This window comes from Amia ocellicauda, unplaced genomic scaffold (assembly GCF_036373705.1).
Source record: "Amia ocellicauda isolate fAmiCal2 unplaced genomic scaffold, fAmiCal2.hap1 HAP1_SCAFFOLD_161, whole genome shotgun sequence".
Taxonomy (NCBI): Eukaryota; Metazoa; Chordata; class Actinopteri; order Amiiformes; family Amiidae; genus Amia; species Amia ocellicauda.
Genome location: NW_027102724.1, coordinates 28,906 through 44,120, shown reverse-complemented (window position 1 = coordinate 44,120; position 15,215 = coordinate 28,906). Strand labels below are relative to the sequence as shown.

Below are 15,215 nucleotides of genomic sequence, written 5' to 3'. Positions count from 1 at the left end.
ACTCGGAGAAGGAAGCAGCACAAGAAAAAACCTGCAAAAAGAAAGTCTAAAAGAAAGAAAAATAGAGCCTCAGGATACATCTTTTAAACATGTCTTTTGTCCACAGTCTATCGGAAGAATGCGTCAAATCAGAACTGGATCTGTTTACAGTTCCATACACTCAAACGAGTATAGATAAGATCATATATGTAGAGATTCCCCCTCTTTCTGCAATTTCAGACACGGCCCCTCTGGAGTTTTTTATGGCTGGCAATGGCGAGGATTATATTGATTTGAATAACACATTTATTTTAATGAACTGTAAAGTGACTGATGAGGATGGCGATGCAATCGAGAAGACGACCAACGCTGGGGTCATCAATTACCCGGTGGCCACCATGTTTTCACAGGTGGATGTGACCCTGGGAGATCGGCTCATTAGTCAAAGCAGCAATACTTACCCCTATAGAGCCATGATGGAGTGTATCCTTAATTATAGTGAGGAGACCCTGAGCAAACAGTTCAGCCCCGGCCTTTTCTTCAAAGACATCCCGGAAGCTATGGACGACAAGGATCCAGAGGGACTCAATAAGGGTTTGCAAAAAAGAACGGCCTCTTCAACAGAAGGGAGGACCTTTGAGCTAATGGGGCATATCCATGCAGACATATTTTTCCAAGAAAAACTCATGCTCAACGGGGTAGACATTAAAATTAAAATGATCCGTAGTAAAAGTGCTTTTTGTCTGATGACCCCTGATACTGAAAAATATAAACTGACCATATTATCGGCCTCGCTGTTTGTGAAAAAAGTGTCCGTCTCCCCGGCGGTTAAACTAGGACACGCGCAGGCGTTAATGACGGCAAACGCCAAGTACCCGATCGAAAGAGTCTATATGAAAGTCCACAGTATCCCCGCAGGGACACGGGTGATGAACCAGGAAAATCTGTTTCTAGGACAGCTCCCAAAACAGGTTATTATGGGTCTCGAAGATAATGATGCATTTACCGGGGTTTACAACAAGAACCCCTTTAACTTTAAACATTATAACGCGGAATTTATAGCGTTGTACGTCGATGGTGTGCAGGTTCCATCCAGACCTTTTCAACCTGACTTTGAAAACGGCAATGCGGTTCGTGAATATGACAGTCTAGTACTGGCTACGGGTCGCCATCTCAAGGATCAAACTCTGCTGATCGATCGCCGGGAATACTGCAGCGGTTACACCCTGTACGGTTTCAACCTGACCCCTGACGAAGAGTGTGGACAACATTTTTCACTGATGAAGACGGGCAATATGCGTTTGGAGATGCGTTTCAAGCAGCCTCTACCACGCACTGTAAATATGGTCGTGTATGCTGTGTTTGACAACATTATTGAGGTGAATCAGAGGAGAAACGTTCTGTATGATTATTATTAAAATGAACACCAGAGAGCTCAACCACATCATGAATGCCCTGGCCGGCTCACGGAAACTGTTTCAAGGAGTCTACGCCTGCGATCAGCTGCCTAAATTTAAGATCAAGAATTTACCTGCAATGTACATAATCAACACACACCCTAAAAATATGCCCGGAGAACATTGGCTGGCTATTTATCTAAGGGAGGACCACCGTGGTGAATTTTTTGATTCCTATGCAAACCCCCCGGATTTCAGACCTTTCCCTCGGAAGATAAATAACTTTCTGCTCAACAACTGTCAAGAAACCATTTACAGCGGTCGTCAAGTACAAAGTCTTCAGACCTTCACTTGTGGTCAACACTGTGTGTTTTTCTTATATCATAGATCTAAAGGAAGGTCATACCCCGATATTATGGCCTTGTACAGTGAGGATTTAGGCCAAAATGATAAAAAAAGTGGCAGAGTTTGTCAGGACACTGTGGACCCCCCCTTATAACACAATGACTTACGACCCTAGCCAGCCATGTATACAGATGGGGTGTTCTTGTGAGGATTTTAAAAGATGTCATGCGTGTTAAGGTGAAAAAATAATGAAAACAGCCTTTGAATCATTAGTTTTGTTTTTATTCAACACAATTCTTATACAAAGCAGGGGTTATGGTATAAATAAATGTACAACATTTGAAAAAAAAAAAAAAAAAAAAATTGTTTATCGGGTCATTATTTACAGGGGAGACAAATAAAAACATGATATTAATAAGCTTCCCAACGATGGATAGATCCTGAGGATGGTCGCTCAGCACGGTCAGAGTAATGAGATATCGGAGTCAGATCAGGCTCCACCTCTCTACACAGACGGATTTTTTGTAGCGTTTCCTGGTTAGGAACTGTTGATTGGGGCATGTTCAGACAGGCCATCGCCTGTAGGTAAGCATTCCAGCCTACAGGTCGGCGACTATCGGGTACCTTATTAGTGCTAGTGACACTCTTCAACAAATCAAACATGTGTGAACCTTTGATCAGTTGTCCTTTAAAAACAAATTCACCCTGTTCATTCCAAGCAGTTACCCGCGGTTTCTGAACCATTTTGTGCAGGATATATTGTGCATGTCTTTTGCTTCTGGCCGGCATGTTTCTCAAAACATCCGTTACAACATCTCCCTCTGAACTCTCAACAGGTTCGGTCACCGCAACATCTTTATCAACCGTACCCCCCGCATCAGCCCCAGAACCATTTTCTTGACAGGCCATGGTTTAAGTTAAAATGTATTGATCTTTTTCACCCTGTCTAACCAGACGGAGGTAGCGCTGTAACGTGTTGGTATACAACTGGGCTTTGGAATACTGATTTAAATCGGCCCTGGCCTGTATAGCTTTCATTTCAGAGTCCAAGTTGTTTTCGGCCGTTTGTCTAATGGGCTCTGGCCCGACAACATTTTTTCTCAGTTTCTCAAGCTGCTCCTGAGGGATCAAAAACATTTTCTGAGCATATTCCATTATTAACCCACTCTGGAAGCTAGAAGACTGGTTAGGAAAGGCACGGCTATGCTCAACAGCGGTCCTATAAAACCCCCGGTTTGATTAATCTTCTTTCTTTTTCTTTTAATAGAATACTTCTTATTAGCGATGATCTTGATAACCGCTTTTTGTTTTTTGAGTTTAGAATGTTGAGAAGGGGTTAGGGGTATATTACCGCGTAAGATGTTAAAAGCTATTTCACACAGGGTCTCGATCAAATCCGAGGGGGCCCCTGCCAGCACAGCTTTCCTATGGCGCGGGCTCCCCTCAAATAACATTTGCAAAAGTGGCAGATTTCTTTTAATCCGAACAGACATTCTTATTTATTTCCTTTTCTTTAGCACATACACTGCCGGCCAATCGGGTGGGCACAAACCTGTTCTGAGGCGAAAGTCTTCTGGGGTTTGTGCTTTTAAGTCCGCAATCAAGTACCCGTAGGGTTTTTTGGTGGCATCTTTAAATGCCTCCAAAAAGAACTTGGTCTGGTTAGGGTATATTTGACGAGCCAAGACGGTGACCTGTAGTTTATCTCTGGGGTTTTTAAAAAGAATTATATAATTGGCATTTAAATTAATAGTGTGGCTTTTTTTACCTTGAAAAAATAGATTTTGAACTAAATAAATAATACTTAAATTCCTATGATGAGTGTACTTTGTGAAAGCTTTTTCCACTTCACTGTTGTCACCGGCCTGCTCCATCAGGTCATCAAGGATCACTAGATTAGTTTGACCGGGCGGGAACAAGTCATCGTCACACAACGAGGCGGGGAGACCTTGCACAAATTTCAGATTATTTTTTTTCGAAGCCAAATCATCGTAGAGAGGTTGCCAGCAAGAGTAACACCACACTATGTTGTCAAGAGCTTGGGACACGGTTGCGTCCACATCTTCTATGATGTTCTTTATAAGATAGCTCTTCCCCGAATTGGAGGGACCGGCTATAATACAGGAGAAAGGGTGTTGAAGTCTGTTATCAAAACCACCGCTAATATCCATAAGGCAGAGTGGTATAATCAGTCTTCAACACTCTTTTATTGTACACCACCCTGAATCGTTTGTTTAGTGATCTATTTTCCAACGTGTACCCCTTTTTATTGCGATAGATCTGATTTCCGGCTGTAATAATCTCACGAGGAGGCGCGTCTTTCTCGGTTACAAAACTTTCTACCAGGGTCGTCAGAGACTTGATGTTAATGAGCTTGTTGTTACAATGGTTCAGAGTGAAACCCTTAACTTTCATACAGGTCTTACCCGCAGCCGTTCTGTATGCGTAAGTCTTAGGACCCCCTGAAACAAACTCCACTATGTGGTCCTGAGGATCTAGTTCGCTCGTTAACTCCCCAAGGTAGTCCCCGAGGGGAGGGACCCAATCCCCTGGCCTGGTGACAAAGATTACAGAGTCAGTATCATGATAGAGCGTGCGTTCCTGCAACTGATCCATTAAGTTGTACAGTTCAAGCCGGGCGTAAGCCGTGGTAAAAAACGCTATGAAAACATTAACGTTCCCCTGTTTGGTGGGGAAATCTTTAGGGGCCCTCCACTGGACCTGTGCCACGTGGTCATTTAAGAATTGAAAGTGTGATACTGCATGTTGTTTGGAAAACATAAATTCTATAAACTGTTCAGGGGTTTTAATCAAGGTTGTGTTTAGACGGTAATTTCTTTCCCCAAACTTACCCCACAGACTGTTTAAAATCAGTTTGGACATTTGTCTCTTGGCGGGGTTGACAGTTATGTTCCCCGGCTCTAGACGGATCCCTTCCTTTTCAAAATATTGCTGAACGTATCGCTCTTTGGCCGCGGAGTCAACACACCATGAGGGATAGCCCGATGCCTCCTGTTTCCCTTTCAGATGGGTCATAATGTAATCAGCAAAAAGAGTATCAGATTTTTCAGAAAAATGCCAAACCTCATTCACCTTACCGACTCTGTAACCTTTCTCCACCGCCTTGTCAAGCTCAATGCTACACCAGACACCCGTCAGCGCTCTCTCTTCATCACTGTGCAGACAAGAGGTAGTTTGATTTTCAGTTTCCACACACGTTCTACACAGAGGGAACATCAATTTTCCCGAACACCTGTAAGGCAACACGGGTAAGAACAGCTCGCGAGGAGGGTACATGGTGACTTTGATCAAACCAAAGTAATGTCCGATTTCGAGAAAGTCACGATAAACAATGGTTGGACGCCCCACCGGGTACATTTTGGTCTTGTTGACATAAGGGTACAGACTGGTGAAATCATAGTAATCTACTCTCTCACCCTCCTTTACCTCATAATGTAAACAGAGGGCGTTGGTACGACCCCCAAATAACGCATCCCGGGGCTCTAGACGTTCAGGAAAGTCCAAGGTTTCCATAAACCGTTGTACCCCCGCTTCCTGTTCCTTCAGGGTCGTCCACTCGTGTTTCCAAATCACCAGCACGTTCAAACCATAGGTGTTTTTTAAAGTTTCAATTCGTTCCTGGAAATCATAGTACATATCACCGCAGAGTTTTTGTGTTACGGGGTTAAAGGTGTTTGGGTCGAAGCACTGAGGACAGCCATGGTAAATACAACCTGCAAACTCATAAGCGGTATGCCGCCCGGACACGTCGCTAAAACCGTCTAAGTCATAAGGCCCCATTTTGACTTCCCCTTGATTTAAAGCATGTCTGATGAAGATGTTATCCCGGGCACTCAGGTATTCCAGCCACTGTATGGAGACAGTCGAAAAGTTCTTTTGTCTAGCACGATAGTTGTCAGAAGTGGTGACCGCTATAGTGTTTTTCTGCAAGAAATTGGACCGATACATTTTCATGCAGAGAGACGCTATGGTCACACTTTGCAAAGGGTCGAGACCTGATGTGTTGATAACCTCGGCGCGGAAACGCACACAGGCTTCTTTAAGGATCACCACATCATTTTTACAATAAGCGGCCATCTCTTCTCGGAAATCAAAAACACCTCCCTTAACCGTATTGTACCATTTAAAGAATTCCTCCCTCTCATGAGACATTATAGTATCAACCCCATAATAAGAGGCGGGCGGGTAGGACCCTCGATAATTTTGAGTGTCCTTAGTATTAAAAAAATGGCAGAACCAACCTTTCTTCTGAGCCTCAAAACCCAGAGCCTTAGGCAAAGCGCTCAATTTCATGGGGAGGAAATTTAACGAGTCTATGTAACGTTAGTTGAAAGCTTCGTCGGTGAAACACATGATCTTGCTACCCTGAGCTATTATTTTTGGGGTCACCCCATTTTCCACCAGATACTTCATCAAAATGTAAGAATCATAACCCTTAGCATTGTGGGCAATAAATGTGTAATTGAGGTATTTTGGACCGCGATACCGCGTAAAGAAATCCCTGACACAACTCTCACCGCTAGCTGACCACTCACGATCCAACATGTCAATACAGTGTATATAATTAGCAACGTGGACCCCGTTTTCTTGCCGGCATTCAAAAGCAAAAAAGACATACCGGTTGTGCGGCGGCTCCTTTTTAACCGGCTGAATAAAGCACTGGTGTTCGGACCCCGGGGTTAAATCAGCATTACAGATCCTGCATCTCGGCTCCAGACATTTGTGTGGTTTAACCTCATGAAAACGGTACTGGAGGCAACACTGCGGGCAATATTTAGTTTGATCACAATAACTCCGTTTTTTAACCCCCTCAGCAGCGGCCCTCTGTACCTTATGCTCGGAAAAACAGAACGCTGAGAGACAAATCCTTAAGCAATCTTTACATCGGATGGTAGGGGCCAAACCCTTACGACATTGCGGATTGAAACAGACGTTACAGTAACCGTCACAGCGGTGCTTAAGCTTATCATTGAAGGCCTTATAACACCAATGACAAACATACGAACAACCCAAAAAAGCCGTCAAACTCTTTATTCCAAAGTAATGACTATCACTTAGGAAGAGAAACAGTGTCTGTGTAAGGGTTTCAGGATGTATCTGAAATTTCACAAATACTTCCTTTACCTCACAACGGTACCACACAACAATTTTTAAAGACAACAACTCCTCAAACTTGGTGATGTCTGAAAAGGCAACCATCTGTTGAGAGTTTAAGCCGGCCCTCTGATGAAGCATTAAAGCCTCTTGCAGAGCTTGGGGTTCAGGCATGTCGGGGGTGAGTAGTTTTATTAAACTGTAAGCAAAACAGAGCTTATTGTCCCCACTGGAACTCACCACTAATTGCCTGAGCTTGGTCCTAATTATGTCGTTCTTCAAGCATTTCGACAGTCTTCTAAGCGCCCCACCCTCAGGGTTACGAACCACATTCATTACCAGAGACAGACTTTCATCAGCTATGATGGCTGCGTTACTTTGCAATAACGCTTCGATTTTAGCCAGACGTCTAAATTATCTCCACTCAGCATTACAGATAGGTTGCTAAACAAATCATCCCCTCTGAGTTCTAACTGTACAACATCTCGAGGTCTGACCCTTTCAGCAACCTGTTCAAGCATTTTCTGCAAGGCCTCGTGTATGTTGACAAATATTTCTGCATAATTGTCACAATTTAAAAGTTCTGCAAAATTAAAACGCTGAATCATTTCAAAATTGTTATAGGCCGGTCTATCTATAATCACGGGATCACTGGTACTCTTGGACACATCATCATTTTGAACAAAGCCTTCACCCCCTACATTCTCACAGAGCATGTCCTCCACAGCCTTATCAGTCTCAGAACCCTCCACATTCCGAACACCCCCACTGCTGACATCTACAAAACCCCCTTTTTGAGGAGGCTCATTTAAAGCCTGTAAAAGTCCTTCAAAGATATCCAACCGGTTAATGTCAAGACCCTCCTCTATAGTGATGGCTGCTTCTGCCGCCATCCTGTGTTCTAATTGTCTCAAATCATTTATAATAGGGGCAGAATTTGGTCGGGGTAGCTCCTCCAAAGCCTCCACCATTTCAAACAAATCGGGGTGAACTAGGGGGTGAACCTCTATAAGCGCTACCGGTGGGAGGTGGTTATTTAGATCATTGACCATCTGTAACAGGTCGGGGTTCACCGGTAAGTCTGTTAATTCACATTCTATCGGTGGTAATTGGGGGTTATTTAAATCATTTATCATTTGTAATAGTTCCAGGTTCATTGGGACATCAGAGGAGTTCACAACAGGGCCGGGGATGTTCTCTCGGGAAGGTCTTTTTGGGGCCCTAGCTTGTTCATAATCCTTTAGTTTGTGAGTTCTTTTACCAAGTCAGGACATTTTTTAATTTATTTTTTATTTTTCCAACAACCCACAATAGTAAGGCGTTTTGTGTCTATTAAAACATTAAATACGGTACAATTCGTTAGTAAGGGTATTAATAAGGGTGTTTTGGCTCTCTATCACCAGGTTTTGCCCCACTAACACAAGTCTTTGATTTTGTAACAAAGTATGTAGCAACTCATGCCGACCTTCAGGAAGTAGCTCCGGGGGCTGGTGGCCTGGCTCAGCTTCAAAGGATGGTCGCTCCGGTAAATCTCGGTCGAAGGAGGCAGGGAGCGAGCGTATACTCATGGACGGAGACCAAGAAGGCCTTTGCGGTGACACCCTGGCCAAGCGCGGGGTACTGTTCCGCGTTTCTGTAGCCAAGAAACGGGTCTGGGGGAACGATGTTGAAACCAGGCCGTCGTTGGGTGGTGTGTCAGCCCTGACTGACGGCGACCCATGAGGTTGTTGGATGCCTGTATTTGTTCCGCCCGACAATGCGGCGGGCTGAATCTGGGGTGTTGAATTACCCCCAGAAGGCTGTGGCCTGAGTAGATGTTGGGGGGTCTCCAAGACCACCGTGGGGGATCCTCTCGGTGATCTCACCGGGGAAGATGTTTGATCCCACTTAGACGGGGTAATTGTTCTCAATAGCTCATCCACAGAATGACTATCCCAAGAGTCTTGGGAAGAATAAAAATATACATTACATTTACATCTTTAAACGGCGACAGAAATCAAACTTAAAACAACATGTCCAGGACATTCAAAACCTTTAGCTTTTTTAGACCTTTGAAAATAGCCTTAGACATTCACTACAACGCAATATTATTTACAGACAATATATTTATTAGGACTTGATAATAAATGTAAAACAGAGAAGCCGCTGTAAATAAACTGTTTCTTAAATGTTTCTTTAAAAACTGTAATATTGTTAATAAAACACACACACACACAACAACATTTCATTTTTAAACGAACCTTCCAAGTGTAAACGATTCCTGATCCCGGGACTTCCTGTTTCACAAACGTTTTCACGATCTGTTTAAATATTAAATACAATGAACACCTTCAAGCCTTTTCCTACAACCACTTTAAAACAGAAGTATAATAGCGGGAGATAAGCCAAACAACTTACTAAACCCTTTCGGACGGCTTTACTTCCTAACCAGACGGTACGGCAATCGGTCATTTCTAAACACGTTCCCCAGAAACAAGCCTAGACCTGTCCGGACTTCTAAAGATCTTTCCCAGAACCCCCCGCCCTACAGGAAACGGTCACCCATCGCTTAAATATTAGCCCTCAACGGGCAAACAAAGCCCTTTTAAAAACATTAAAGTTTGAAAGATCTTACTTACCTCCACAGAATAATCGTTTCTTATTTTTTTCGGCTGGTTTAGCTTTTTGCACCGCTGTGAAGGTAAGAGACATGTTTAACCTTTAACCACACCGCTTTATAAAAAGCTTTAACCTCTTACAGGCTGCAGACATATACTCACAGCTATCAGATACCGGGGCTGACGGCCTTTCAGATTCTTGAAAGGTTACGGTTCTCGAAGGTAAAACGAAACAAGCCCTCGATGTGGAAGGCCTTTCGTTGTCTCGAACCACGTTTCTTAATACTGTTAGACAGGATAATTTTTTAAAATTAACAAAACTGGACTCAAACATCTTACAGAAACGTTATACAAACAAACAGGGATTTAGTTCTTACCCGGTCGGCAGACAGTCTGTCTAGGGACAACCACTTCTCTTGGTCGATCCTCGGAGACATTAATCACAGGCCTTTCGATAGTTTCTGTGTAATTAAAGAGACCGGCATTAATATATATTAAAACGTTTTCATAACTCTAATGAGCCGCTTCAAAACCACACACACCCATACATAAGAACCCATGAGCGCAAACACAAAAATCTTACCGTCGTTGTTCCAGATGATCTCCTCAGCGTTGGGAATTAACTCATGTTGACTGGCTGAAAAATAATTTTACAGAACTTAAAACAGATGTTATAGCCTTATTTACAATACATGCACACAACACGCTCTGAGTCAATGAAAATAATCTGAAGACTTGCCTAAAAACTCATTTAAATCGAAGTCGCTGATGTTGTTTCCGGACATTGTTGATCTTTAGTCTTAAATCGAAAGGTCAGTAAGAGTCTGTCGAGCTGAAGACCAGACCTTCATACTTATACTGATGGCCACATGCCGGATCTGCGTGTAAGGCATTGTTCTGGTCTGGCCTTTGTGCATCAAGACCTATAGTCAACAAACCACTAAGAATATTTCAGGCCTTTATAAGCGCTAAAAAACAACCTGAGCCAAGAAAATAACTATAAAGATCTAAAATAACTAGCGCTTTTACAGTGATTTTTTTTTTTTTTTTAATAGCGATGCTTTGTTTGGTATTAAACAAGTCACAAACTACTCAGAACAGCGTTTATCCCCGCAAAAGAGATATTTGGGTTTATTTTACAAAGCTTATAAATTATATAGGTTAAAAGTATTCTGAATGTTTTGATACCACATGCCATACGTACTGTTGTCTGAGCCCACCCCCGCCACCCATGGTGTGAGTGATTTAGCCTTGAGTGTTGTGATCTATTTAGCATTGAGTGATCAGTTGTTTTTATTTTTTAAACGATTCCTTATCATCAGGGATTGAGACTGCTAAAATACCTTAAAAGCATATCCTTATCTTAAGTCTAACTCTTATGAGCTTTAAGACCCTAGAATGTATTTAAGTAAAACGACTGAACACATTATGTGAGAGATAAAATATAACCACAGCTTTTTTTTTTTTTTTTTACAAAAACAATTAACCTATACACACAAACACCCACACACACACCCTCTTTTTTAATTTTATTTTTAATTAAATTTGAGGGGAGAGACAGAGCCAGATACAGTGTGGATAACATAAGTACCCTATGCAAAACAGGCATTGTTAGGACCTGGGATCATAACAGACAACAGAACTTGTTGATCTTATAAAATGATTGGGCGAGAGAGAGAGAGAGACAGACAGAGACAGTGTGAATATGATAAACGCACTATTCAAAACTGGCATTGTTAAGACCTGGGACCATTACAGACAACAGAACTTGTTGATCTTATAACGGTTTAGATTTACTAAACCATTACATGTATATTTAAAAAAGACCCCCAAACACTACAGGAAGAGCCGACCCATTCACACTCTACAGTTGACCAACAAGAACAACAAGAACAACAGGTTATGGGCGGCCTTGTTGTTCAGGGTTTTATGGGTGTACACTTTCTGACGGATATGACGTAGGAATAATTAAGGAAATAACTCTACCTAAAATCACGCCCCCCAATTATGACGTAGGAATATTAATAAGCTTAGGGCATACGTCATAACAAAATAGGCCGCGCCCATAAAACCCTACTATCTACTCATAAGAGTAACAGCAATGTCGCCGATCCTGCTACGGTCGTATTGTAACAGCAACAACATGTATCGATTTTAAAACTGTCAGTTCCAGCGCCTCGCAAAGCTACCCTTCTGTGATCGTTTGTTCTCAAGGTCAGGATTTCTTGACACTCCGAGGAAGAGAAAACGATGGCCGGCCGCGTTACAGGGACAGATAACAAAGCACTAGCACGCGTGCACCGCGGGTTGTTTCCGCCCGGTTTCGAACCAGGGACCTTTCGCGTGTGAGGCGAACGTGATAGCCACTACACTACGGAAACCGACCTGTCGTGGTGTTTCGAATGGCTCCCATCGAAGCCGGCTGGTAAAACGCGCACAGGCGTTTCCCGTGGGCCAGCCTGTGAGATAAAGGTTTCTATTTTCACTGACCTATTTTGCATTGCTCAAGGACACATCAGGACACTTTGGAAACTCTTTCAAAGGAAGAACGCCCTGAGCTATGACAAGACTTACACTTACCCCAACAAGGTGATGCTCACTGGATTGTTCAAACAGCTGCTGCTCGTCTTGTGCCACCATCAGACAATCACAGAGCTATTGTGCCTTCTACACCTTACGGTAGCTTTACTTTAACAATAATAATGACGGCGACCTCGACGACAAAAAGAAAAACAAGAACAACAACAACAACAACAAGAACAATAACATCATCATCAGATTTTTATTAAAAGTGGCTACACCAGCGTTTACAATTTCAACCTGTCGACGGACGGACGCTCTGAGTGCACCGATTTCGGGATACTTCGGAAACTCTTTCAAAGGCAGGACGCCCTGCGATCAGACAGTGCGTGCACTTAGCCCAACAAGGTGATGCTGAATGGCTTGTTCAAACGGCTGGTGGTCTTCCTTCACCACCAGACTATCAGAGCTATTGTGCCTTCTACACCTTACGGTAGCAACAAATCTAACTACTGCTTTACTTTAACAATAATAATGACGGCGACCACGACGACAACAAGAACAACAAGAACAACAACAAGAACAACAACATCATCATCATCATCATCATCAGATTTTAATTAAAAGTGGCTACACCAGCGTTTACAATTTCATCCTGTCGACGGACGGACGCTCTGAGTGCACCGATTTCGGGATACTTCGGAAACTCTTTCAAAGGCAGGACGCCCTGCGATCAGACAGTGCCTGCACTTAGCCCAACAAGGTGATGCTGAATGGCTTGTTCAAACGGCTGGTGGTCTTCCGTCACCACCAGACTATCAGAGCTATTTTGCGCCTTCAACTACATAAGAGTAACAGCAATGTCGCCGATCCTGCTACGGTCGTATTGTAACAGCAACAACATGTATCGATTTTAAAAGTGTCAGTTCCAGCGCCTCGCAAAGCTACCCTTCTTACATCGTTTGTTCTCAAGGTCAGGATTTCTTGCCACTCCGAGGAAGAGAAAACGACAGCCACCCTTGGGGCAGAGAGATGGGGGACGGGTAACACGGCACTGGCACACGTGCACCGCGGGTTGTTTCCACCCGGTTTCGAACCGGGGACCTTTCGCGTGTGAGGCAAACGTGATAGCCACTACACTACGGAAACCAACCCGTCCTGGTATTTCGAATAACTCCTATCGAAGCCGGCTGGTAAAACGCACACAGGCGTTTCCCGTGGGCCAGCCTGTGAGATAAAGGTTTCTATTTTCACTGACCTATATTGCATTGCTCAAGGGCACATCAGGACACTTTGGAAACTCTTTCAAAGGAAGAACGCCCTGAGCAATGACAAGACTTACACTTACCCCAACAAGGTGATGCTCAATGGCTTGTTCAAACAGCTGCTGCTCGTCTTGTGCCACCATCAGACAATCACAGAGCTATTGTGCCTTCTGCACCTTACGGTAGCAACAAATCTAACTACTGCTTTACTTTAACAATAATAATGACGGCGACCACGATGACAACAAGAACAACAACAGGAACAACAACAACAACAACATCATCATCATCATCATCAGATTTTAATTAAAAGTGGCTACACCAGCGTTTACAATTTCAACCTGTCGACGGACGGACGCTCTGAGAGCACCGATTTCGGGCACTCCAATGAAGAAAAGCTACCCACCGCCTCCGGGGAACCACGAGGGCAAACAGGATGAAACGGACCGGCCCACAGCAGGCTGTTTCCGCCCGGTTTCGAACCGGGGACCTTTCGCGTGTTAGGCGAACGTGATAACCGCTACACTACGGAAACTGACACCGCAACGTCTTGCTTCAAACGGTTACCGTTGAAGCCTGCTCGTAAAACGGGCTCACGCATTTCAGGTCGGCTAGACTGTGAGATGGCGTCTGAAGTGCCGCGAAAGGATGCCATTTTCACAGACCTGTTTGGCATTGCTAAAGGGCACATCAGGACACTTTGGAAACTCTTTCAAAGGCAGGTCGCCCTGCGCTTTAAAAGGGATCCCAGCTGTGTTGGAGTGGAGCTTTTTGCTTTGGGAGAGAAGGAGGGTACGTTGGAACCTTTTGAGACGGTAATTGAATACTCTTATGAGGACTGGTTGAAGGTGATGGCCTGGAGAGATCTGGGGCTTGTGGATAAGACTCTAGAAGGCTTGCAAGAGGGTCCAAGAGAATGCGAAATGGAGTCTCCGACTCAGGGTTTTGAAAGGTGTGAATGGGAAAGCTTGCAGAACTACGGTAGAGTGGTGAAGAGTCTATCTCTAACTACAGATCGTAAGGTTTTGTTTAGCAGTACCCTGATTACAAACCCTATTGAAGGGGGTGTGGAGGATCCAGAAAAACAGGTTACTGAAATTATGTTTGACGCCGTGGACTGGCCGTTCTTGAAAGAGGTCATAAACTGTATAAATGATGGTTTTGACATCTTGACCAAATGTTCGCAACTGGATTTGGTTAGAAGGAGAATATGCTGGATTATGGATTATATATCCCCCTTGAATGACGACGACGATGATAAAACCGACGACGTGTGGGGTTTTGGAGGGGGGTCTGACGGCTCAGGGGCTACTCTCTTCTAAGAGGGCGGTGTGTCGTGACGTAGTGAAGAGATAGGATAAAAGGCGCAACAATTCATTCATGGTTTAAAATTAAAGAGAATGTCTTACCCGAAAGCTGCGGACGTCGACAGGCTCTACAGGCCTCTTCAAACCCGGGATCACCCCTGGTTCTATTCCCCAGATTTTGTATACACTCTGGAACCCTCTGACTGCGGTTACCCTCCAAGACCTCAGACCCCGGTCCCTCAGGACGAAACAACATGCGGTGCGATGGATGTCCAAATGAGTCTCGGGGATCCCCAGCCTCTGGAGCTCATGGAGGGCCTCGATTTTGCCGAACTGTCTACCGTCTGTGCGTCTCAGGAGGGGGTCAGTCCAATGGATGTAGAAACACCCCACAAACCACCAGGCGACCCAATGAGCATCGGACTGTCCCAGGGGCGTGATGAAGACGCAGGATTTATGCCCGGGGTATGTGACCAAGTAAGCAGAGTGGTTAAAAGCACCCTGGTGTATATTCTGAGTGCTCTCATCGACCGAGCTCTGAAAGAAGTCTGTCGGGGGTGTGAAGTGAATCACCCCAGTCAGTTGAGACACAGTTGTTTGTTTGAACCAGACCGTTACTATTTCCTGTTCTATTTCAACGTGTTTTACAGAAGACTGAACAAACCGTGGCTGAAACCGGCACTAATCAAG

General features: G+C 44.1%; 3 non-coding genes across 3 annotated transcripts; all 3 read right to left on the bottom strand.

The window, feature by feature from the left end:
* Nucleotides 1-11,741: 11,741 nt before the first annotated feature.
* On the bottom strand, nucleotides 11,742-11,814 carry trnav-cac (transfer RNA valine (anticodon CAC)). The gene has a single exon. It is a non-coding gene; the product is annotated as a tRNA-Val (tRNA).
* A 1,215-nt stretch (nucleotides 11,815-13,029) lies between these two features.
* trnav-cac (transfer RNA valine (anticodon CAC)) lies at nucleotides 13,030-13,102 on the bottom strand. Its single transcript has one exon. It is a non-coding gene; the product is annotated as a tRNA-Val (tRNA).
* A 578-nt stretch (nucleotides 13,103-13,680) lies between these two features.
* trnav-aac (transfer RNA valine (anticodon AAC)) lies at nucleotides 13,681-13,753 on the bottom strand. Its single transcript has one exon. It is a non-coding gene; the product is annotated as a tRNA-Val (tRNA).
* Nucleotides 13,754-15,215: the final 1,462 nt, after the last annotated feature.